Raw genomic sequence first — 25,016 nt, forward strand, 5'->3', positions numbered from 1 at the left:
TCATGTCTGGCCACTTCAAAGATAGATTTTTTGCCAACGCTGGAACACTAGTTCTGAGATTCCTTCCCATCAGGAGTTGTGCTGGACTATATAGTAATGTATGCTCAAATGAAAACTCTTTCCACTTTTGTTTATCCTTGGGGAGAGCTAATATTAAAATATTTTGTACATAATTACTAAATATTTATAAACTGGTATGGAGAACAGAGGTATTTCTAAAGCTGAGACTTCTGTTATAATTTAACAGCAATATTTTTAGAACACGCAAGAACTTTTGTAATGTAAAACATCCTCCATTTGTGAAACTATGGGCTTGCTTTGTCCATCTTTTGATACAGTATCAACTACTTCAGTTTCCTCTTTTATGCTTTTCCTAATCTCCATGCTCCGTAAACTTCAAGGTGTTCAGAATGATGCGGCTAATGCTGCTGGACTAGATGACCTCCTGTTCCAACCCTAATCTTCCAACCCTAATCTTCTATGATTCAATGATATTCAGTAGCTGCTCTTTAACTCAAAAGAGCAAGGAATGGATCTTCCTGATGTAAGATTATCCTAGCTGTTTGTACAGGATCTTCAGCCTCTCTATTCACTTGTGGGTAATGTGGGCTGCTAGTAATATGATCTAGATCTTATTTCATTCAGAATGACTTACGTTCTGCTGCAGTGAATTGTGATCCATTGTCCATCACTAGTTGTTCTAGAATAACAAAGTGAGCAAAAGTGAACTTCAGTTCCTCAGTAACACTGTGACACATTCTGTCTTTCAAGTACATTATCTCTGTATACCTGGAAAAATAGTTCACTTTGACCAGTTAATAATGGCCTCCGAATTCACACAAATCTGCAGCTAGTCTCTTCCAAGGTCTGTCTGGTAGTGGTGTTGTCATGAAAATATCTTTCCGTTGCATCGGTCTGTTAGCTCTAGTAGGTCAGGTTTCTATATCATATATGGACTGACTACAGAGTTTCCCTCTCAGAGAGATACAAACTCCAGACATGTATGTGTTCCATAAGATCCTTTAACGTACTGCCTGGTATGGCTGAGGTTAATTTAAATATGGTAGTAAGTATGTCACACACAGAGCACCATAGTGGCTGATGGTATAATAAAGTTTAGTATTCCATTACAGAGTCCATCTTTGGGCATTGCTGAATATATTATATTATTAATTATTGTTAGTAGTAGTAGTATTTCTGATTTGACTATATTACCTGTGCAAGTCTGGACTGGACGTCCTGAACAAACAGGTTTCTTTCTCAGATGCTTGATGCTTCCTCCTCCTAAATTAGGCCAGAAATGCAGCAAATAGTCTTTTGTACTGCCTCTCATATTGCTCTTCCTGGTTCTGGCTGGGACCTGAAGTTAAAGGTGTTTGCAAATAAATAAAGATTCATATTGGGCTTGGGATGAAATTGCCGGTGTTTTTTTTTTAACTCCAAACCAGTTCAGACATTCTTAATCAAAATCACTTTCATGTGTCTCATGCCACAGAACCCTTCAGATGCCTACACTTAAAAATACCGTTGATACTTCAGAAATTCAAAGAGGGATTGATTCAAATAATAAGCAGAGAATTTCCTTTTTTTAATATTTATTTTTTCTTGTTTTAGATTCCATATGTCTCTCTATTGCATCTGCTTAATTAAAAGAACAGATTTGAATGGTAGTGCATTTTCATAGTGTATATGCAGACATACTCTGACCTGAAACAACATGCAACATTTTGTAAATCAGTGGGATTGCATAGGGTGCAAATCAGGGCAGAATCCAGCCTAATACATCTTAGCTTTAAACAGAATCAATTATTTGCCGACTTACCAGGTTTGTTTCCGTGTCTCGCTTACAAACAAATATTAAGGAAAAGCAGGGAAGAAAAAGAAGTGCTGTTAAACACAATTAATATGCAGTTACTTATGTCATGCTGTGACCTACTGCTCTGTTGTTGAGCAAAGGAGGAGAAGGGCCAAGCAGTTCCCCCTCCTCCATACCATCTTGTGTGTGGCAGCAGGGTACAACAGCAGTCACAGCTCTCCCCAATGCACAAGGGTTGTTTCTGCCATTCTTCCCATAGTATGCAAGAGATAATGAAGGGGTAGAGAGGTAGTTACCCACCTGTTAATGTGTGCCATTCTGTGCTATTCTAGGACTATATGAAAGAGGGAAATATACCGCTATGCTATCCCCACAGAGGAGGATTCCTGCGGAGATACATATAGTATGCGTTTAAAGATTATTCCTGGTGAATTAGCATGGTCTCTTTCAATTGAAGCCATAAGGTTTTGAGTTTTAGACATGGCTGACCACAGATTGACTTTTACATGATCTAGTTGTCATCACATATCACACTTGAGAAAAAGATCTGGGGTAGCTTTCTGTCTGCTTTTTCACATTTTAAAAACAAAAATATGTTTATGCCATGTGCATGCTGACAGCTGGAACATCAACAGCCACAGTCAAAGAAACAATACACAAAGAAAAAGTAAAATATCCAAAAGGAAGTTCAAGTCAGCTCTGCTACTGTGGTACTTCAAATGTACTGGTAATTTAGTTTAAAAAACTTAACCAATACAACTCATAGCACTTTTCATGCGGAGATGTCAAAGTTCTCTACTGATTTTACAAGGTGGACACGATACATGTGTATATGAACCACTCTGCCCAATGCTGCAGGGGGAAATGGCAGGAGTTTAACAGCTGAGAAAAGGAAGTGACAATTACATATTGTTGACTCAGTTATTGCTACATATATCTTCAAGCTTCTCACCTGAAGGTGTAAGGGCCTGTAAATTGCATCCTTCTTGTTGTGTATTTGGTTGTCATGGTTTTTGGTTCCTATGGTAACTGAGTTAGATTATTAGGGGATAGCTCAGCCAGCTTCAGCCGGCTGGGTGAGTTCTCTGAGTCTGTAAATAAAATGGTGGTTTTGTTAGCTGTCTGCTGTCTGGCCTCAAGTGATTTCTTCCTAAACCGGCTGCCCCCAACGATATAACAAGTGGCGACGATGGATGGGATCCTGGTGCTGCTCCAGTAACAGAAGGAAGTAGAAGTCAAGGTACAAAACAAACAAATAAAAATACTGCTTGTTTGCACTGACTGTGAAAGTGAAACTAAAATCATGGCTACTCTGACCAGGCCACTGGAACCTTTTGATGAGAATATAGAGCAATGGCATGTGTATACTGAGCGTTTTGAGCTTTTTGGTATTGCAAATGACATTACAGAAACAAAGAAGGTGCCAATATTCTTAAGTGTTGTAGGGGCTAAAACCTACTCCCTGCTACGCAGCTTACTACACACTGTTAAGCCTGAGACTAAATCTTACAGTGACATTGTGGAAATCCTGGGGTCCCATTTCTCCCCAAAACCACTGGTAATTGCTGAAAGATATAGGTTCCACAAAAGAGACCAAAAGGAAGATGAAACAGTTGTACAATTTGTAGCCATTTAAAAAAAGCTAGCAGAACACTGTGAATTTAAAGAGATGTTAAATGATGCCCTGCGTGACAGGTTAGTGTGTGGCCTGTACAGTGAAGCAGACCTGGAGCGCCTGGTCACCAATGGAGTCCTAATACCAGTTACCCATAGCTCATGGGCCACTCCTATCATTCCAATAGTGAAGAAAGATGGCTCTCTCCGGATTTGCGGTGATTTTAAAGTCACTGTCAACCCCGTGTTGTGTGCAGAGCAATACCCGCTTCCCCGTATCGATGACCTCTTCGCAGGCCTGGCTGGGGGACAAAAGTTCAGTAAGATTGATCTGAGTCAAGCATATTTACAGATGCACGTCGATGAAAAGTCACAAGAGCTGTTGACTATTGTGACTCATAAGGGGCTTTATCGATACTGCCGCCTACCTTTCGGAATAACATCTGCTCCCGCCCTGTTCCAGAGGGCTATGGACCAGATCTTGTGTGGCTTGTCAGGAGTTCAGTGCTATCTGGATGATATCCTGGTCACTGGAAGAAATGAAGAGGATCACTTTAAGAATTTAGAGACTACCCTACAAAGACTGGAAGAGTATGGCCTACGAGTTCGCAAAGACAAGTGTGAATTCTTCAAGCCCTCTGTTGAATATTTGGGACACATCATTGATTCTGCAGGTCTTCATAAGGCCCCTGCAAAAGTTAAAGCTATTGTGGAGGCTCCCCCACCTCGAAATGTAAGCCAGCTGCGCTCGTTTCTAGGAATACTGAACTACTATGTAAAGTTCATCTCACAGTTAGCCACACTGCTAAAACCACTTCATGAGCTCCTTGGGCAGAACAAGGCCTGGAAGTGGACTGAAGCCTGTGATGTTGCATTTAACAAAGCTAAGGATGCATTGCTAAATTCTGAAGTTCTAACGCACTTTGATCCATCCTTACCCCTACAATTGGCCTGCGATGCCTCCCCTTATGGAGTGGGACTAGTCGTGTCACACATTATGCCTTCGGGAGAAGAGAGACCTATTGCTTTTGCTTCACGCACTCTAAGCAAAGCAGAAACTAACTACGCCCAAATCGAACGTGAGGCATTAGGAATTGTTTTTGGAATTCGGAAGTTTCATCAGTACCTGTTTGGATGAAAGTTTACTCTTCTCACAGACCATCGACCTCTGACGTCAATTTTTGGACCCTACACAAGCATTCCCCCATTAGCTGCTAGTCATATGCAACGTTGGGCATTGTTACTTTCAGCACACACATATGAAATCAAATATCGGAAATCCACTCTGCACGGCAATGCAGATGGCCTCTCAAGGTTGCCTTTGCCGGTCAAACATCAACATAGTGCCCAAAAGGAAATCTTCTACTTTGAACAGGTAGAGAATACACCCATCACTGCTACTCAGATAAAGAAGGCAACCTGCGTTGACCCAGTATTGTCCCAAGTTATGGACCTGGTGATGCATGGAAAATCTCGACAAACCTCTCCGGTCTCATCTGACCTCGACCCTACATGTCCAGAAGGACGGAGTTATCGGTCCAATCTGGTTGTTTGTTGTGGGGGAGACGTGTCATTATTCCACCACCACTGAGATCACAGGTATTAGAACAGCTACATTCTGGTCACTGTGGAATAGTGCGCATGAAGGAAATTGCACAAAGCTATTTTTGGTGGCCTGGATTGTACAGTGCTATTGAAGAGAAGGCAAAAGCTTGTATGTCATGTCAGGGTGTGAGGAATGCACCCCAGTGGGCACCCCTACACCCAGGGGACTGGCCTGAAAACCCGTGGCAACGTATTCATGTTGACTTTGCTGGCCCCCTTGAAGGAAGCATGTTCTTGGTGGCAATAGATGCCCATTCTAAATGGCCAGAAGTCTCTATAATGCAGTCCACTACTGCAGAGAGTACTATCCAAAAACTACGAGGACTCTTTAGTCGTTTTGGTCTGCCAGAACAACTTGTGAGCGACAACGGACCGCAGTTTGTCTCTCAGGAGTTTCAAAATTTTATGAAGGCAAATGGGATACACCACATCACGTCAGCACCATATCATCCATCCACCAGTGGATTAGCTGAAAGTTTGGTGCAGACAATGAAAAACGCTTTGAAATCCGCAAGGGGACAACACTCCATTCAAAAGCATCTGGATACCTTCTTACTTTCCTACCGAAACACACCTCATGCTACGACCCAGGCATCCCCAGCCTTTCTAATGTTGGGACGACAGCTGCGCACTTGCTTTGATCTGCTGAAACCTTCTGAACCCAGACAAACTGTGCAACATCAGCAGCAATATCAAGTCATCAGACGGGCACCCAGAGCAAAAGACCGAACCTTTAGCCCAGGACAGCCAGTTTTGGCTCGGAATTATACTTCCAGAGCTAAATGGGTCCCGGCCACAGTCATCACTCAAACAGGACCTGTTTCCTACACAGTCCGGACTGCAGAGAATCTTACCTGGCGGCGACATGTAGATCAGCTGTTGCCAGGTCATGCCAGTCCTCAGGACACATCTGCAATTGAGGGGTCTGACTTCACCTCTTCCGGTGAGACACCGAATCACGAATCACCTATTCCTGACTGTCCTCCTCCATTACTGCCGGCGGCTGAGATGCCCCTTTGCCCAGCACGAGCTGATACCACCTCCTCACCCGTTCGTGCTGCGGACCCTGAGCCCATGGTACTTTCGGGTGCAACAACACCAGAAGTTCGCCGTAATCCACCTAGAGACAGAAGGCCTCCTCATCAGCTGGATCTTTAGCTAGGGCGAACCCATGGTTATGGGGCAAAATAATCCCCAGGGTTTAGCCGGGAATGGAGGCAGTCTACCCTCCTTCTCTAGTCTAGTGTGTGTTTTATTTAGGGGATGTTCTTATTGGGGGGGAGGAATATGTTGTGTATTTGGTTGTCATGGTTTTTGGTTCCTATGGTAACTGAGTTAGATTATTAGGGGATAGCTCAGCCAGCTTCAGCCAGCTGGGTGAGTTCTCTGAGTCTGTAAATAAAATGGTGGTTTTGTTAGCTGTCTGCTGTCTGGCCTCAAGTGATTTCTTCCTAAACCGGCTGACCCCAAGGATATAACACTTCTATGTTTGTGATGGAAGGAGCATTCAGCCCAGGGGGCAGTACTGCCTCTCTGTCCATTGCTTTCTTCTGGGAAATGTTATAAAAAAGGGCAGCTTTAAAAGATGGTCTGGGCTGCAGAGGAACCTGCCAGCACAGAGTCCTGTACTGAAGAAGGGATAAGTATTGAAACAGTGCATCTTACAGCCAGCTGGTCCCTTCCCACTCCCAGCCATTGGTGGGCTGCAGCTCCAGGGCCCCTGGCATGGATGACCTTCACCCTGGGAATCTACTGAATTAATCTGGCCCAATAACCACAAATGCTCCAGTTCCTATTGTTCAGAGCTTTCCTGCCATATTATTGCACAGAATATCTCTGCTTAGAACCTCTAGTGACAAACTTTGAAATGGAGAAAAGTTAGTCTGTTCAGTATATGCAAAGAGGCCTCACATTTCAGTTAAAATGACAAGTAACATTTCAAAAAACAGATTCTGACACAGCTCAACACTATCAATCAATTTCTTCTGTTCAAATAAAGCAACAGTGCTGAAGTTGTGCTGTGTGACTCATGCCGTTGTGATTCTCTAGTCCATTTAAGCTCATTCTGCACTGATGTCAATCTCCTTCAATCTGCCTTGGAGGATGCCAATACCTTTTGCCAGACAGAGCCACACACCCTTTGGACTCCCATCCCCAAAGGCACTTTCCCTGTTCTCAGGCATCCCATGTATGAACTGTAGACCTCAGTGACATATCAGATGTTCTTGGGGGGCAGGGAAGAGGATGTCAGAAGTAAGGGATGGGAGGAACTGCAACAGCAAATCATCAGACCACTGTGCTCCTTTCTTGCCTCTTCCAAAGTCCTCATTTCCACATTCTGGTTTCATTATTCATAACTATTAATGGAGATCTTTTACATTATTAATAATGGATAGTGGAAGAAGTAGAAAATCAGGTGTTTGTAACTGTTGCATACACATTTGCAGGGCAGAAGCCACTTCTCAGGTTGTGGTGGGCCCATTGTGCTAAGTTATGTACAAATACAGCAGCTGCACCAAAGCTTTGAAGAGAACTCACAATCGAATTTGAAACCAGACATAACAAATGAGTTCCACAAAAAGGTAGGTAGAAAATGGAGGGTGGAGAAAGATGATTTAAAAAAAATATGGGAAAATCTGTTCTAAAGCTTTCTGAATTTGGAACTACATTTTGATGTTGCTGTTTCTAGCAAAAATATAAGTTTTCTGTCTTTTGGAAAGGAAAGAATGAACTCACTCCACTTCCATTAGATGCTATTATCCCATAGTCTCTTGGTTTGTTTGTAGTTTTGTTTGTTTATTTTGAGAGGTATGGGCATTTCTGCTTATTAGGTATATTATATGTATGCTATGATACAATGGTCCCAAATCCGCACTCACATCTGCTTGCACAACTCTAGAACTCTTCAGTGGGAAGTACCCATGGGCAAAATTAAGTTCACTGTAGGACAGGTAAGGCTATTATAAGAAGATTAAGATATGATTTTTTTCAATTATTTCAGCTGGATCATTAATAGTACAGTAATGTACATTTTTGTGATCAACAATAAACTAAGGCTTTGCCCACTTAAAAGTCTGAGGAGTTAACGCCGTTTCTGGGCTCAGAGATCTAGCCCATGGGGATAACTTCATGAACCGGAGAATCCCCACAATTATCTAAACACTGTTTACCATGAGGAAGCATAAAGAAAAATGGCCAATGTTTCAGTGGATAAATTGGGGTCCTCAACCCAGCTCCTCCACCCCTTATTAAGGAAAGACGAATGCTGAGTAATCTGTGGAATTTAACAATCTATGGTTTGTTACAAACTGCAACTCCTCCCTAACACAGGAATTAAATACAAGCAAACTGGCTTAAGGATACCTTACTTTCTTTTCCTTGAAAGCTTATTTTTGATTGTTTGTTTGTTTTACTTCTTTATGACATATGAAGAAGGCCAAGAAAGTTTTTTTTCTCCTTTTTGTTACCCTAGAAATTTAGGCCCTGTCTAGGTTAAAAGTCTCTATTGTGACTGAAGAACCAATGAAATGGTGCTGTCACATGCATCCAGAGAGTGAAATACAAGCAACTGACATGGAAATGGGTGCCTGGGGAAGGAGGGTTGAGCAAGAAGATTTGCCTCAAACACACACATACTGTCTCCCTATAAGGCTGTGGAAAGGCCATTCAAAATAGCCAGTTCCACACTCCATGCACTCTAGGGAGCGCAGCAACTGTTCAGTGCTGTCTCCTTTGCATCCCAGGCAGGGTGATGGGGAACTGGAAATCTAGAAGCCCTAGGAGTACTGGCCTCAAAGATCAGGCTCATGGCTCCTCTGCAGTCTGGGTTCCTGGTGCTTCTGGGTCCATGACTCTGGGGCAGCCTGACAGGCTCCATTCCGTTTGCTGGTGAATTTTGACATTTTTGTTTTTCATAACAAATCAGACAAAACCACATTTTGGATATCAAAATCCCACATACAATGGAATTACCTGTCATAGCTCTCCTAGAATGTATGTTTTTCATTCTGGTAGTGCTTTTCCTAAATCATGAAAAGTGGTCAGAGTCTGTACAGACTAGATCCCACAGGTCCTGCAGGACCTGCCGCCATAATAGCAGGAGCAGGTAAAATGTACTCGGTGTGGGCAGGATTGAGTGGGAAAAAAAAAACAGACTACAGTAACTTGCAGGAAAACACTAAACCTCTCATCAATTTCTCATAAATAGAATTTCAGCGATGTAAAGCAAGTTTTTCTTTTTAAAAAAATAAAGTGTTAACACTTAAATATTAGCAAGGGATAGAAAGAGATTTGATGTCTATTATAACAGGAGTTAAAGTAGTTTTACATGGTTTAAGCAAAATTTGTTTTATTCTTTTAGTGGTAAAAATTGTGTCTGAATTCAGCTTATGTATATAATATATTAACCAACCAATGAGTCTGTTTTTTTTAGTAGCATGCGAGAATCTGTCTCTCTTGCGGGATTTGTGGGATCTAAGGTTTTTGTGGGTGGGAGCAGGATAAAAATGCAAGAAACAGTGTGGTAGCAGGTGGAAGTGGGTATTGTGGGGTGGGATTAAAAAAATGGTCCCATGCAGGGCTCTAGTACACACTTCATGGAAACTGCAATCTGAGCATAGGACATAATTTATGTTCATCTATGATAGTCCTCAATCCTTCCTGTGCACTGGTAATTTGTGACTCAAATTTGGAAAAGCCACATCTCTCCAGCAATTTTCATATCTCACAAATGTTGTAAATTATACTTAATGAATAAATCACAGTGATTTTGATAGGACTAGAAAGATAGGTTTTTAAAAATAAGCTCATGAAATCCTAGATTTTTGCTTAAAATCTGATTTGGACTGTGCAGTCTGTTGAAGGTGGGGTACCTCGCCACCTGGGTCTGAGGAGGGCCAGTCCACCTCACTCAGTCTCTAGACCATGCTTGATGTGGGGGCAGGGGGATTCAGTGAGACCTGTCAAAGTATGGCTCAAGCCTGCCCTCAAGTGGAGCTGTAAACCATCAATCAACCTAGGCTAGGGTTCAGAGCGGGGCAGCCAACACAGGCATTTAGCTCGGGTCTGCCCTCAGGTGTGTTGCAATCAGATACATAGTTATGGCTCTGAATGGCCAATTGTCGGTCCACGGCCATCTTGTCCTGTTAAAAGGACAAGGCAGCCTCCATCTTGGACCAGGTTCTTGTTGTATAGGAGAGGGCAGAGACTCAATCCTGCCCAGCAACACTAGCTGTGTATGCTCTCCTGTGTTTTTGTTTTTTTTCTCTCTCCTGCTGGGCCATCTAAAGGTCAGGCTAGTTCTGTGTGTGAAGGCCTGATTCTGCCCGGCAACCTGTTTTTTTTGGGTCGGTCGTCTGGAGGTCAGGTTAATTCTGCCCAGCGACTCACTTTCCCACTCTTTTTGGACCCAGTCATCTAAGGGTCAAGCTTGTTTACGTGTCAACTCCAGTGTGCCGTGTGCAAATCCTTCTGACGTGGGGTGGCAACAGCTCGAAGCCTGAAGGGAGGAGGGACCAGGGAACCAATCAGATACTGACACGAGGGAGTGAGACCTTTCTATAAAACTAGGTTTCCCCCCAAAATTGGTGTGGAGCATCTGCGTGTTAGCTGAAGGACCTGATCACTCTTTCGGCCAGGGTCTCCTCCCGGTAAAGCGCGCTCGTGTCGTATCGTTTGGATTCGTTGTCGTTTGGACCCGATCCCTGTCAGCTTGTCATGCTTCTGGTGTCTGTTCTGCTGGTCAGCTGCGCCTGGAGTGCGGTATTTGCTTTTTAATATCTGACAGTTAGCTTATCTAGCCTCTTATTTTTCCCCTCCCTAACTTGGTACCAAATATCTACTCAGGATATCAGTTTTGTATTAGTGAGCTCAGAATTGCACAATTGTTTAGCTAGCTTGTATAATTGTTCTAGTTGTTATTGAATTGTTAATTGCAAACTGTTTTATGTATTTGAATCACTGCTCTGTCTTTGTCTGGAGTGAATGAATCTGGGAGCTATCTCCACCTGGAGATTAGCTGACCAAGGGGTTCCTGTCCCCGCGGTCTGAATGAGTGGAATCTGCCCAGCTGCAGCCGCACCACACTCTGGGTTACCCTTAGTGTGAAAGCAAGGGTGGCTGAGGCAGTGGCCCATGGGTCTCTTTCTCTGTGTTGCACCGGGCACCGCCCTGACGAACCCGATTCCCATCTTGTGTGATTGGTGTGTCTGCCTATCTGGTGTGGTGTGGTGAGCAGTATAAAGTGTATTATTACTGTGTTTTTGGGATGTGTTTTTACTTTTGATACCATCCCAGCCAAAGTTGCCTACTCCCCCGGCCCAAGTTGTAATTATCCTCCAAATAAACGCAGCCACTTGGCTTTTCACTGTTATTCTGGTCCTGCCTGTCTTTCCTCACTCAATACCAAGCTTTAACGAACCGCAATCTATTTCGGACAAGGTGGAGCAGCAAATAAGCACGTAGCCCAAGCTCTGGTTCAGAGGAGGGTGGGGGAAACAAAGTCTCTCAGTTCCAACCTGTACTTAGGTGTGGCTGCAGACAGTTAATGACCCCAGGCTCTGGTTCAGAGCTGGGTGGGACACAACGTCACCCAGCCAGGGCCTGCAACCAAAGTCAGTTAACTCAGACTTTCCTTCAGCTAGCCTGAGGAAGGGGGAGACTTCCATCCACAGCTTGGGTGGCAGGGGGAACGCAGGCCCTCCCACTCCACTGCATCCAGGCCCAGGGCCCTAAGGATGGCAGAGGAGTCTGCCACCGTGTCAGCGGGGATCCAAGCCGCAACACGCTGACTCACCCTCTGCCAGCATTACAGCCAAACAGGGGTCTACTACCCCTGGGCCACTTCCACACTCTCCCTCCAAGGGTACCTGCTGATCCAGTGAGGTGAGGTGACCGGCGGGGGGCCTTAGTTAACATAAGTACATAAGAACGGCCCAGCTGAGTCAGACCAAAGGTCCATCCAGCCCAGTATCCTGTCTGCCGACAGTGGCCAATGCCAGGTGGCCCAGAGGGAGTGAACCTAACAGGTAATGATCAGGTGATCTCTCTCCTGCCATCCATCTCCACCCTCTGACAAACAGAGGCTAGGGACACCATTCCTTACCCATCCTGGCTATTAGACATTAATGGACTTAACTGCCATGAATTTATCTAGTTCTCTTTTAAACACTGTTATAGTCCTGGCCTTCACAACCTCCTCAGGCAAGGAGTTCCACAGGTTGACTGTGCGCTGTAAGAAGAAGAACTTCCTTTTGTTTTAAACCTGCTGCCCATTTAAACCTGTTGCCAGCAGAACCTCGACTGGGGTTGGGCCAGTTGGCGGTCCGGGCCAGCCGTCTGTCTCCTGTGGGGCCGGGTCGTCCAAGAGCCCGGGTGGTCCGGTCCAGTCATCTTCTTCCCCTGGGGTCAGGTTAGTCCAGTGTCCAGGCAGTCTGGGCCAGTCGTCTGCACTCTGTGTGGGCCTGCTGTCACTTCCCAGCACGAGAGCTCAAGGGAAGCATTTGTCGCCTCCAGTGGCTGGGCCCTGACTGAGCTTCTGTGTCCCACCTTTATACTTCTGGCCCCACCACTTGGCTTCCGGGGGCAGAGATAGGGGTAGGGCTCCACCTACGAGAGGGTAGAGCCACCCTCTTTTTCTGTGTCTGGGGAGGGCCAGTCCACCTCACTACAGACTGATAATTATGTGTAAAAATCCTTCTGAGGCTAGTTCAGAGTTACTGTATACTTAGGGGGCCTATTTTACACAATTAAAGTTTCTTGGTGGTATGTTGTAGGTGAGTAAACAAAGAGATTTTATAGATAAAAGGGCCTAATAATTCACCAGGGTAGAAAAGTATTTATTGTGCTGCTACTGCTGCATATGACATTCCATGCTCAACAATGACAGACTAAAACTTTGGTTCTGCATCTAACATGAATTTATAAATACTCAACCTGTTAGTACCACATCTGTGTAGCAAATGCAGAAATCACAAAAAGTCCTGCTAAATCCAAGCCTGATATTCAGTAACTCTGTGGGCAGTAGCTTTTACAGGGAATTTCATGGAAATTTATGTTCACTACACAGAGTGAAATACATAGGATTCAGAGGAAGGTGTAGCCAATGATTTCAGTTTATTTATCCATTTATTGTGTAACATTATGATTAATCAATATGTTCTATTACATATATTCATTGTATGTTAATTAGAGTTAATTTGTAGGGTTATAAAACTATAAGACTGATCAGTATTTAGAGGAACCAAATATTAGACTTGAGTAAGACAAGCTGAAATGCAAGAACCCATAGGTTGAGACTTAGCTATTTTAGGCCTTGGAGACAAGAAATGATGACTTAACCCAATGACCAAGAAATAACTCAACACCCTAAGATTATGGGAAAAGAGGTACCAAGTGGTAATATAATTGCGCAAAGTTACCAACAAGATTAATATTAAATCATAAAAATACTGTAAAGGTGCATCTGTCTCAGACATATGTCTTAACCACGAGACACAGGTTGTGCATCAATGCTAATGAGAACAAAGGGCACTTACACAGCCTATAGAAAATTGAGGTCCCTTAAGTTTCCAGGGGACAACAGACCAATAAGAGAAAAGAGGGTTGACACTTTTATGGACATGCACAGAATGCAAGTATAGGCAGAATTACATTATAAAAAGGGGAAACCCAGAACAGGAAAATTGGGCTCCCAATGGGACACTCCAGCAGGAACCATTCCTCTACTGATGATCAAGCCTTGAGAGACCTATCAGACCCTAACACTATTGTTAAGGATGTGAGTATAACTATATTTGTAACTTGTGCATAGGTCTGTATAGAATTTCTATATGCTTGGGTAATCAATCATAACTTTAATAACACTTGTAAAATAGACTAGACTTTGTACTGGTGAATGTATGTGTGGTCACTACCCTTGGTCTTTATGTGTTCCTAGAGACACTAACTCTGAAGCAAGTAGCAGTGGTGACCACTCTGTTAAGCTTGAAACTGTAGCTGCCAGAGCCAAACCCATGGTGGTGTAATACCACATAACAAAATTCACTTTAAATAAAATAAAAGGCTACGAAGGTCGGTAAGATTATTCTTTAGGGTGCTCTCAAACTAACAGATTCATTTGATATAGAAAGAGGGTGTGGGGATCTCCGTAATATCACCTTCTCCCTGCTACATGTGACGTGGAGCCCAAATGCTTGCACTGACAACTGTGTATAACAAGCCCAGCACGTTTAGCGAAGATTTAAAGGGACAATTCTCCAAGTGACTTGGTGGCTTTAAGGCAGACCCATTACCTTTGGGAAAAATATCAGTGACAAACTTTCACCCATAGTAATAGGTTTCTACTGCCCTTTGTTTTCAAGGCTGTCTTCACAAGGAAAGGGTAGAAGTAATTACTTGTTTATTAAATGAAAGCTTAGATTCTGATGGGGAGAGGCTTCCCCGTAGATTTATCATGAAGTGCAGGGGTAACCAGGAATGATGCTGCAGGGAGAAGATGATCCCCAGCCCTTATGCCTATCTCCAAAACCCCAGGGATCCCAGTCCCTGCTGTATATCCATGGCTCGGCTTCCATGGATCCCAGGAAGGTGGGAAATGATTGTACAGAAACTGTGGGTCCAGACATCCATCCAGTTTCAGTCACCTGCTCTCACATGGGTGAAAGGAACAGTGTAGGCTTCACTTATTTTCCTGTATGTATAAATACAATATTTTTGTTGAGCAATTTAACTAATCCTATGAAATACGTATTGACTTAGAGTAGTCCTTATTGAACAGAGGTCAACAACAAGGATTTGTTTTTACAATTATCAGTAATTGAAATGCTACTAACTAGCTTCCAATAAATATTAAGTCCCTTAAAGGGATCTCTAGTAATAAGTAAGTACTTTACTTTGTGTTAGTCATGTAAATGTTCTGTGCCATTTCTATCAAAAATATGCAATTCTTGGTAACTCTGAGGGCAAGTAAATATTATAGTTATTTTCAGTAATTAATTAATCAGTATATGTTTCTTGGATTGAAAAGGGGAAGACAGATTGGTGGAATTATGACCTCCCTTCCATTGGAACTGGCACCTCAGAGATCTATCAGCAGTCTTCATTCACTCCTCTAATTCTCCTCTTTCCTTTACTTAAACTAATTGCATACTCCAATTCTAATGGTTAAAATGCCTTAAAATTCTGCAATTTTTATGAGAACCAAATAAGCTCAGTACTAAGGCAGTTTGCCTAAGTGACTTAGATGGCTATATCCTACTTTCAACAGCATCTTAGATACTTAGGAACCTAAATCCCACATACTTTCAATGAAATTTAAGGCCCCTAAGTGCCTAAGTCACTTTTGAAAATGGGGCATAATAATCTAAATCACTTAGGGCCAGATTTTCAAAAGTATTTAGATGGGCACCTAGTGGCTTTACTGAAGTGGGTTAATGCCTCACTCCCATTGAAATCAGTGGGAATTAGGCACCTAGCTCACTTAGGTGCTTTTGTAAATCCCACCAGTATCTTTAGACAGCTAAATACCTTTGAAAATGTGGCTCTGGTGACTGGGAGGTGAGTCACAAGACCTTCTGTAGTTTAACTTCTTATACAAATGAATCCCACATTACCCAGTAACCTTGGAGTTGCATTATAACATTTCAGCTGATGGCTTAAGGAAAAGAGTGTGAAGTTTAAGCACTTATACTTGATCTGGCACATACTGTCTCTGGGCCTGATCCAGCTCCTTCTGAAGTCAATGAAAAGGCTCACGCTGACTTCAGTGGAGCTGGAGGAGCCCCTGACCACTGACACATCACCCAAATCTTCCTCAACCAGAAGAGGAACTGCCAATACAGCACAAAAAGGGCCCTGTATTGTGTCCATGGAAATTGCGCAACCAACCTTGAATTTACAAGTACAAGGGGCAAAACGAGTATACAAGCAAGAGAGAGGTGTGTCTAAAAAAAAGAGATAGGAGGATCATCACATACATGTAAGGAAGCAGTGGGATGGATGGACTGGCTGAGAGTGTATGTGTGTTTGTGGGTGGCTAGAGAAAAGTGAGGGGAATACAGAGAGTAGGGCAAAGCAAAGGAAACAGTGTTTATATTTAAATTTAATCCCTGACCAGTGGTGAATATTAGAACCAAAGGGCCTTCTCAAAATCAAAATATTGTTTATTTTAACAATAGGAACAAAGTGTTTACAGGAAAAGAATTTTAAAACAACAGACTGCACACTTCTGTCTTACCTAAGCCCCCTACCATCCAGTGATGGTGACCTGGGCAGGTCTGGCTGCTTGAGCTGCCCCAAAAGGTGCCTGCATCTTTGTCAGGTTCCCTCAGAGAACTCCTCCAACAAGTATCCCCTCTTTTGAGAGAAAGTCCCTTTTTAAACTGCTTTTGATCCTCTGTTTCCCAGGCCTGGGCTCTACTTGTCAAAACTAATTTTGTAAATAGGCTGGAGTCAGAAGGCAAAATCTCCAGAGCTAATAGTTTGGGAATTATCTCTTAACAACTTTTCACTGTTTGCTGAAGGATGCCTTACCTTGAGCCATTGTTTCCCTTCCTTCTTGTTCTTCCTGACAACCCCCTATTAAGCTAAACAAACACATGTATACAGTAAACATCTGCTGCTGATAGCTCATCTCAATTGATTAGACTCTTCCTGTTGGTATGCATACTTCCACCATTTCATGTTCTCTGTATGTATAAATATCTCCTGTCTGTGTGTTCCATTCTATGCATCCGAAGAAGTGAGCTGTAGCTCACGAAAGCTCATGCTTCAATAAATTTGTTAGTCTTTAAGGTGCCACAAGTACTCCTGTTCTTTTCATCTCAATACAGTATTCATAAGTCATTACAGAGAAGCTTAACTTTAGTCACTTCTCCACTCTGATTTAGGATTTTAGATCAAACAAACTCCAGTGCCATAAGAAAATTGGGAGTGTCCCATTCTGCAGCGGCCGTTCTCATTTTTTCATGATCTTGGTATGTAAATAAATGCCTAGAATGTGGGACCCCATCTGTCAACAGCATGGGTTGATGTTAGCAGCAGAGGATGATGAGATAGCAGTTATCGAGACTCAAAGGGAGTAGCATCAGAATGGATTATGAGAAGACAATTTTGTTGCCCAGACTATGAAACTAGTATATCTCATGTGTACTTTGTGCTCATGAGAGTGGGAGAAATATCTCTTTAATGATCAATACTGTACAACTGCTTCACTGGTACTATGAGGTACATGCTGAATTTCATTCATCTCATTGGAAACATTGTTTAAAATGACAGTATGGAAACTCATCAGATGGGAAGGTGATGGAGGGGGGGTTAGAATGTTCTGATAAAGCTGAAGCTATGAATAGCTAAACTTGGGATATGTCTTCTCATATTTTAAATTAAAACTTAAATTATAGGATGACCAGGCAAATGTCACCTAGATGACACTATAGAAAGGGGTATTTCAGAAGGTTTTTAAATTATATGTTTTTTTTTCTTAATGCAAGACACAAATTATTCTGATGAACAGAAAAGCTCGGGGGAAAAGACAATATGTATATGAAAAACGGAAAAGAAAAGACACCTTAAAGTGTTGCTATATATAGTCGGCCGTCTGTGTATTGCTGAGCAACTAGACGAGACTGCTCAATAGTCTAAGCCAACAATTACACATTTTGCCCATTACGGCGGCCCTTGATAGGACAGCTCTGGAGGGGTGGGGTTATTGTGGCATAATCACACCCTTGAGTATTGGATATACAACTGCATCTCGAATCTTGTAACACCCCAGAGGTGTGATTATCTGCTGTCATGCTTAAATTCTTAATTAAAACAAGAGCCAAGGTGCAGATAAGGTCTGTGATGGATTATGGTCATTCTTTGGTTCTACGAGGGGCTATATGTGACTTTGGAGTTAAAATTCAGGTGCTTGAGTGAACTCAGCAATACTGAGATGTACTCAAATCTAGCTTGTCTTAGTTTTACCTATGACCTGACACAACCATGTAGGATCACGTACAGCATACAAAAAGCAGCAAACCCCAGAAATCAAATCAAATTCCCTAAACTCTGAACGTGTAGGACCAAAACCATTCAGACACTTTGGCTCTTTAATAACACTTCAGAATTTTTAATTAGTTAAAATTGTAAACTTCTACAGGTTTGTAATGATGCCAAATTAAACAAACTGATTCTTGCAGTGGTTATACTGAAAAATAGAACAACTGAATGGCAGACACAAAACACTGGGAAAATATATACTAATGAATATTAACTATTGTACTTTGTGAATATTAAGATGGATATGTGACAGTGGTACAATTAACAAAGCACTCTGGTGAGTTTTTAACTTAATTTTATTTTATTTTTAACAAATATTAACCTGACTTAAGCTCTCTTGTAAAGGTTACATTTGCATTTACAAAGAACTTCCAAGGAATTTAACCACAATGAATTTTAACAAGGCAGCTTCCAGCCCTCACCATTACCTATTTTTAAATTTTATGAGGCTCTTCTAGCAGTTTTGTAGCTGTTAAGATGAAAGTCTGGATGCATGCATTCTTTACAAGAAAAGAGGAGGAGGTGGAGGAAGAAGAAGAAAAAGAAGAAAGAAAAATAATCAATTTGGTATCAAATTTATTCCAAAGCTGAAAAGTGCATTTTTTTCTGATTGTGAAAGAAGACATGCAGGGAGGTCAAAGGTCAAGCAAAGAGGAGACAGTATTGTGTAGGAACTGTCACGCATCACCACCTATTTTGACATGCACAGGGCCGTTTGTTGTCTGTCGAACATGCAAATTAAGTGCCTGCTGTCATAGCTAGCCGATATCTGAAAGTGGAAAATGAGACCACCTGTAACCAGTGAATGGAATGATGGACAAGCATTCATAGCTCGTCATTTCCAACGCCATTCACACCACCTCCGAATTGCATATGACATGTAAAAATCTTTTCTTAATATTCACAACCGGGAAGTTTGGGGAATTATGGAGGCTTCAACTGCTGCATCTAATGGGTTCTCCAAGCAGACAGCTGTGACTGTGAGCTGGCTTGATAATTAGGTGTCCAGGAAGATTTTATGCTATGAATCCGTTAAAAGGGAGAAAAGAAAAAGAAAATAATGGCAAGCAAAACTCACTGGAATAGAAACCATATTAACCCTTGAATATCTTCCCCACCACTGGGCTTTTACACTTTCTGTGAACTCAGATTTGTAAAATCAAATCTACAATAATTTGTCTTCTCCTTCTGAGCAGCACTAATTTGCAGTCCTGCTACTTGCTACTTCAGGAAGTTATGTTCTAAAGCACTTTAATTATTTTAGTTTCCTTGGGAAGACTTGAAAGCTCTAAATATAATATGCCAATTTCTAACATAGTTGAAAGCATAGACATATATATATTTATATATATATAATCTCTAGTAAAGACATTGAATTGGATTTTAAAAAATAGAGATTCATCACTGTACTAAATTCATGTTCCATAGCAGGTGTTTGTACATATGAAAACTGAATAATTTAGCTAGACCTTCTACAGTCCTTTGTTAGTATCTCTGTTCTGCATGAGGTCCTATATGTACTGTATATGTTTGTGCATGGGGCCCCATATACACTGCAGAAAGTATTTTTGTTAAGGTTCAGAAAAACTATTATCTGTTGAGTATTACTTCTGCTTGTTAATTCCAAGCTCCTATTAAAAATATTCCAAGCAGAACTCAGTTCTAAAATATTTAAAACTAGAAGAGTTCAGACACACCCACCAGCACAACAAGCTCACAAATCCTGTTATTTTAGGCAGCCCTTAATTAATTAATGTCAGTGGACTGGGCTTCCCATCCCTAAATGAAATATTAAACACTTCAGTGTGCTACTTATGTTCTGTTCTCTGAAAGACTCTTTCTGGTTAGACTGACACTCAAATAAACAACACACACACACACACACATATACAGTAGACAGTTCAGGTTGGTTATTCAGCCTGCTGAAGATGAATCACAACTCGGCAATAGCAGATTATTTATGAATGTTTTCAAGCAAATTTAGAGAAGTCCGTGGAGTTCTACTAAACAAGGACTGTTCCTGGTCCCTGTGGTGTGAAGCTGGCGTCACAGAAATGATCAAATACATCTAGAAAAAAGTATACGAGTACTTCTAAACCAATTTATTTGAGTCACACAGTTTGAAAACTTTCCTTGTAAACAGGCTTTATACTTGAAAAAAAGATTATAACTTTCTCCTTATAGTGTACATGCAACAAAACACAACCCACCTGGTGTCCTGGGACTCCCAGCTCTGGGCCTCCTATTACTCTCCTTCTCCCTCCCATCTCCTTCCCTCTTGGGGGATCAGAGAGAGGCCAGAGAGGGAAGAAGGGGAGCTGCCCCCAAACTGACAGTATTTTCAGATAGGGAAGGGGTGAGGAGGGAGGGAGCAGCTAGGCTGACATATTATTCACAGGAGGGGCAGGGAAGGAGGGAACAGAAAAAGTCCAGCAGTGCAGGGCCAAAAATGACCCCACCAACCCTGCCCACTCCTTTGAACAATGTGTTGACTCAGCATCTCCCCCCTCCAACAGTGGCTGAACTGTGGCAGCTGGTGTGGTAGAGCCTAGAACCTATCCACACTGTGGCTCAACCATTTTTTATTGAACTTTGGGGGGAAATGCTCCCTAATGTAGAGCAAACTTACCAAATTTCAGCCCAAAAGGGAAAACATTGTGAAAGTTATAGGCAACTGAAACTGTAATGGAAATGCTTGGGCAGTATTAACTATGGGCAGCACTATGGGTCAGATTGCAAACCCCTAACTCACATTACTGATTGCCAACCCTTTAAACTCACACAGATAATCCCCTTGACTTCAGTGGAATTATGCATAGGTGTAACTGCTCGCCAGTGTGAGTAAGGGGGGGGGTAGAATCTGGCCCTACATGCACTGCCTAATATAGGAGGAGATGGTGTTAGAAAGAAATCATTACCAGATGCTAATGTATACGTATTATTACTACCCATTCAAATATATTTGAAATGCTTGTCTTATCTTGGGCCAGATTCTGCCACCTTTACTGATGTTCAGTAATCAGTACTCAGACAAGTGATCCTACTATACAGTTCAATATAGGTCACATTGGCAGAATGCAGCTCTCCCTGAGGAAGTGTTGTGTATAAAACTCTCTGGACCCAATATGTAACCAGTGCTTATCTTGGTGAGTATTAACTCAGGGGAGCAGCCCTAGTAAATGCTCTCCAGCATTAGTATGGGTTGTACAGGCTAGTCCTATCCAGGGCCAGATTAATGCAGGAGCTTTAGGGGCTGCAGCCCAGGGCTAAGAGGGGCCCCACAAAAATAAATCCATAACTATATGCAATTCAGTGAACATAAGAATATAAGAACGGTCATACCGGGTCAGACCAAAGGTCCATCTAGCCCAGTGCCCTGTCTACCGACAGTGGCCAATGCCAGGTGCCCCAGAGAGAGTGAACCTAACAGTGATCTCTCTCCTGCCGTCCATCTCCACCCTCTGACAAACAGCGGCTAGGGACACCATTCCTTACCCATCCTGGCTAATAGCCATTAATGGACTTAACCTCCATGAATTTATCCAGTTCTCTTTTAAACCCTGTTATACTCCTAGCCTTCACAACCTGTTGATCGTAATCGACTGGTCGATCCTGAAGCCTCTGCCAGTCGATCGCGATCTCTGGGCCGCTAAAAATCCAGTGGCGCAGCAGGGCTCAGGCAGGCTGCCTGCATGCCGTGGCCCCACGCCGCTCCTGGAAGTAGCCGGCTGCTGGCAAGTCTCTGTGGCCCATGGAGGGGGGCTCCGCACACTGCCCCCGCCCCCAGCACTGTCCCCGCAGCTCCCATTGGCCAGAAACCAGCCAATGGGAGCTGTGGGTGTGGCACTGGCAGGCAGCACATGGAGACATGCTGTGGTCCCCCCTCTTCCCCCAGGGGAGCGCAGAGACATGCCAGCAGCCTGCTGCTTTTCGGAAGCGGCATGGGGCTATGGCAGGCAGGCAGCCTGCCTGAGCTCTGTTGTGCTGCCGGCCGGGAGCTGCCTGTGGTAAGCACCTCCCAGCCAGAGCCTCCACCTCACATCCCCTCCTGCACCCCAACCCCCTTCCCCAGGTTAGAATCCTCTCCTGCACCAAACTCCCTCCCAGAGCCCAAAACCCTCACCCTCTCCTGCACCTCCAACCTGGAGCCCCCTCCTGAACCCAAACTCCCTCCCAGATAGAAACTAATATAACAACTGTTCTAAGGTAAGAAGTAGGCTATTTTGAATTAACTTAACTATATTCTACATGTTTTAAGACTGAAATGTAACCACACAATGGCTTTATGTTAATTAAAAGGCAAGTTTAGTATAGCATTAATAGACTCAATGCCATAATTGTGATCATTTTGTTTTAAATTAGGAAAAAAGACTTGTATACAGGGGACCCACAAAATCTAATAGCCCCAGGCCCAGAGGAGAGTTTATCTAGCTCTGCTCCTATCTGCTGATTTAAGAAGTGATGTGCTGGAGTCAATGGGAGATGCTGAGTGCCCATCACGTTTGAAAATCAGACTTATATAAGTATGTAATTACAGATTTAGCAACCCAACTTCCAACTTGCATTTTTGAAAATCTTGGCCTATTGTTTTGTTTTGTTTTATGTTTTTACTTGAAAAACTGGTCTTTTGGGAAGGAATATAGACCAGGGATTCAGGACTTCTTTTTCTTTTGGCAAGACCAGCAGTGTGACTAGAGGGAAGAACAAGAGCAGGTCAGCAAATCAAGTTTTCTGTGTTATGTATTTGCAGGAGTCTACTCACACTGCTAAAAGAATCTGTCAATCCAAAATTGCAAGGACAACAAATCGAACTTATAATGGAACCCCGGTTCCAAACATAAATTTGAAGAGACTATTGATTTTGCTATAAGAGTGAAATGCACCTCAGCACAAGGCCCATGCACTACTTAAATGTAGGTCCCACTTAAACCCTATTTTGAAAGCTAAATGAAACTTAAACTGTGTACTCCCTTTGCACTGAGTGATGTTCACCCTAATTGAGCAAACTCAGTAACAAGAAATCTCAAGGTATTTCCCAATAAAATTGCCTAGAAGTGTTATCTAACATTATATGTATTTAAAATACATATTTATTTGTATTTTATAAGTTGTTAAAATACTGTAAATTCACATTTGTACTATCATAAAATATGCCATCGTCTGATATGTAGAATAATTGCAGAAGTTTGTATTCCTGAATTAAAATTCATACTGCACGTCTGTGTATAACATTCCAACTGATAATAAAATTTATTTATTGAAGCCTTTATAAAAAAAATAACCTCCAACAGTGAATCATACAAGTAAGAAGGAAAAAGGCACAAACAGTCTCTTGCATGCTCCATCCCTCATTTTCTGTTTTAGTTTAATTTCTCACATCACATTTAGGTGAGGGTTTTATAATAGACAATTATTTCCAGATGATTTTATCTAGCTATTTTAGAAATGCTCTCATAGTATTATCTAGAGATTAAGGGTAAGTCTGGAAGAAAACACAGTGTGACAATAAGTTGTCTGTCAAAATATGCTATCAAAGGACGTGTACTGGACTAAATAACAAACAACAACAAAGTAAGTATCATGCATAGTGATGAAGTTCTCAAACTGCAGTTTTATGATGGCAGCTTAAAGTTTCTTACATGCTCTTGTGTTGCAACATTGAATGAGCCAGGGACAGCTGCACCAATTCTACACAATTAGTCAAGGTCAGACACTGTAAATTGAGGACATTCACTATTTGTCAAGAGAACAAAAGAAGGCGATCTAGCCATTCTCAGCTGGGAATGACTGTTAGCTAAATCCATTCAATAGGTGGTAAAATTATGCCTGCCCTCTTTTTGTGTATAGTGGAAAGGGACAATCTTTCTGGACAATTCAAGTGTAAGAACTAACAAGGCAAAGCAATAGCACAAAACACAATCTTGTTTTAAGTACTGAAAGCATATGTTCATTGACACAAATTAATGTTTTGACACTTGAAGAGATGGAGATAATTTCAAAAAGTTTCAGGTACAACCATAAAACTTACCAAAAACTAAAAAGCTAAAAATAAGCATAAAAAGTGTATAAAATTATTTGTTTACTCTGATTTTAATTATTTTAAAATATATTTTTTCATCACTATAGAACAATATAAAATATACATAGATAGCAGACTGGACAAAGTCTCTGCAAAGACATTCTTTCAGTATAAGCAAACAACAATAGATAGAAAATTTAAAAATCAATTTTTGAAATTCCTACTATCCAAACATTTGTCATTATTATAAGAGAAAATACAGGGGAAAATATTTTTAATAACAAGATTGCCATTTTGTTGGTGTGTAAGTTAATGATATTTACTTGGTACTTTATCAGTGTCCATGAAATAAAAACAGAAAAGGAATAGTAACCAAAAAATGAATAAGATTGAGATACATAAAGGAAATGAAGTGATGGGTTTCATGGCATTGTATAAATTATAGAAAGTTATAAAGCTATCAGAAACCATTTCTTAGAAAATAATACATATGTACAATAAGTCATTTTGAGAAATGAGTTTTGCCTGTGTAAATTCATTTACCTATGCGTGCAAGCAATGTTGCTTTTTAAAAAATTGTGTATCTGTGTGTCCACAATTGTATGCCAACAAATGAATACTGGGTTGAGGCCACTTAAAAAATGTTTTTTTTATATATTTAGATTTGTTTTGGTTGTTGTATTTTGAAAAATGGTTCGCAGAGCATTTGAATATGCAAAAACTATTTTCTAAAAAAACTCTAGGGTGGATATGAATGCTATACTATATACTTTTCAATGTTTGAACATTTATACATGTGGGTAAATTGTATCAAAGGCAGCATATCTTTAAAGCAGTTGAGGCAGGAATTCTGAAAATTAAGTAGAGTTGAGGGCCCTGAACTGTCTAAGCTCTATCTTTAATTGAAAGCATTGAGGGCCA

General features: G+C 41.8%; 1 long non-coding RNA gene across 1 annotated transcript; it reads right to left on the minus strand.

Moving 5' to 3' along the window:
- Positions 1 to 362: 362 nt before the first annotated feature.
- LOC123362912 lies at positions 363 to 2,805 on the minus strand. The gene is made up of 3 exons (XR_006576638.1): positions 2,769 to 2,805; positions 1,216 to 1,360; positions 363 to 700 (listed from the first exon to the last, which is right to left on the minus strand). It is a non-coding gene; the product is annotated as an uncharacterized LOC123362912 (long non-coding RNA).
- Positions 2,806 to 25,016: the final 22,211 nt, after the last annotated feature.

This window comes from Mauremys mutica, chromosome 2 (genome assembly GCF_020497125.1).
Source record: "Mauremys mutica isolate MM-2020 ecotype Southern chromosome 2, ASM2049712v1, whole genome shotgun sequence".
In the NCBI taxonomy this organism is placed as follows: Eukaryota; Metazoa; Chordata; order Testudines; family Geoemydidae; genus Mauremys; species Mauremys mutica.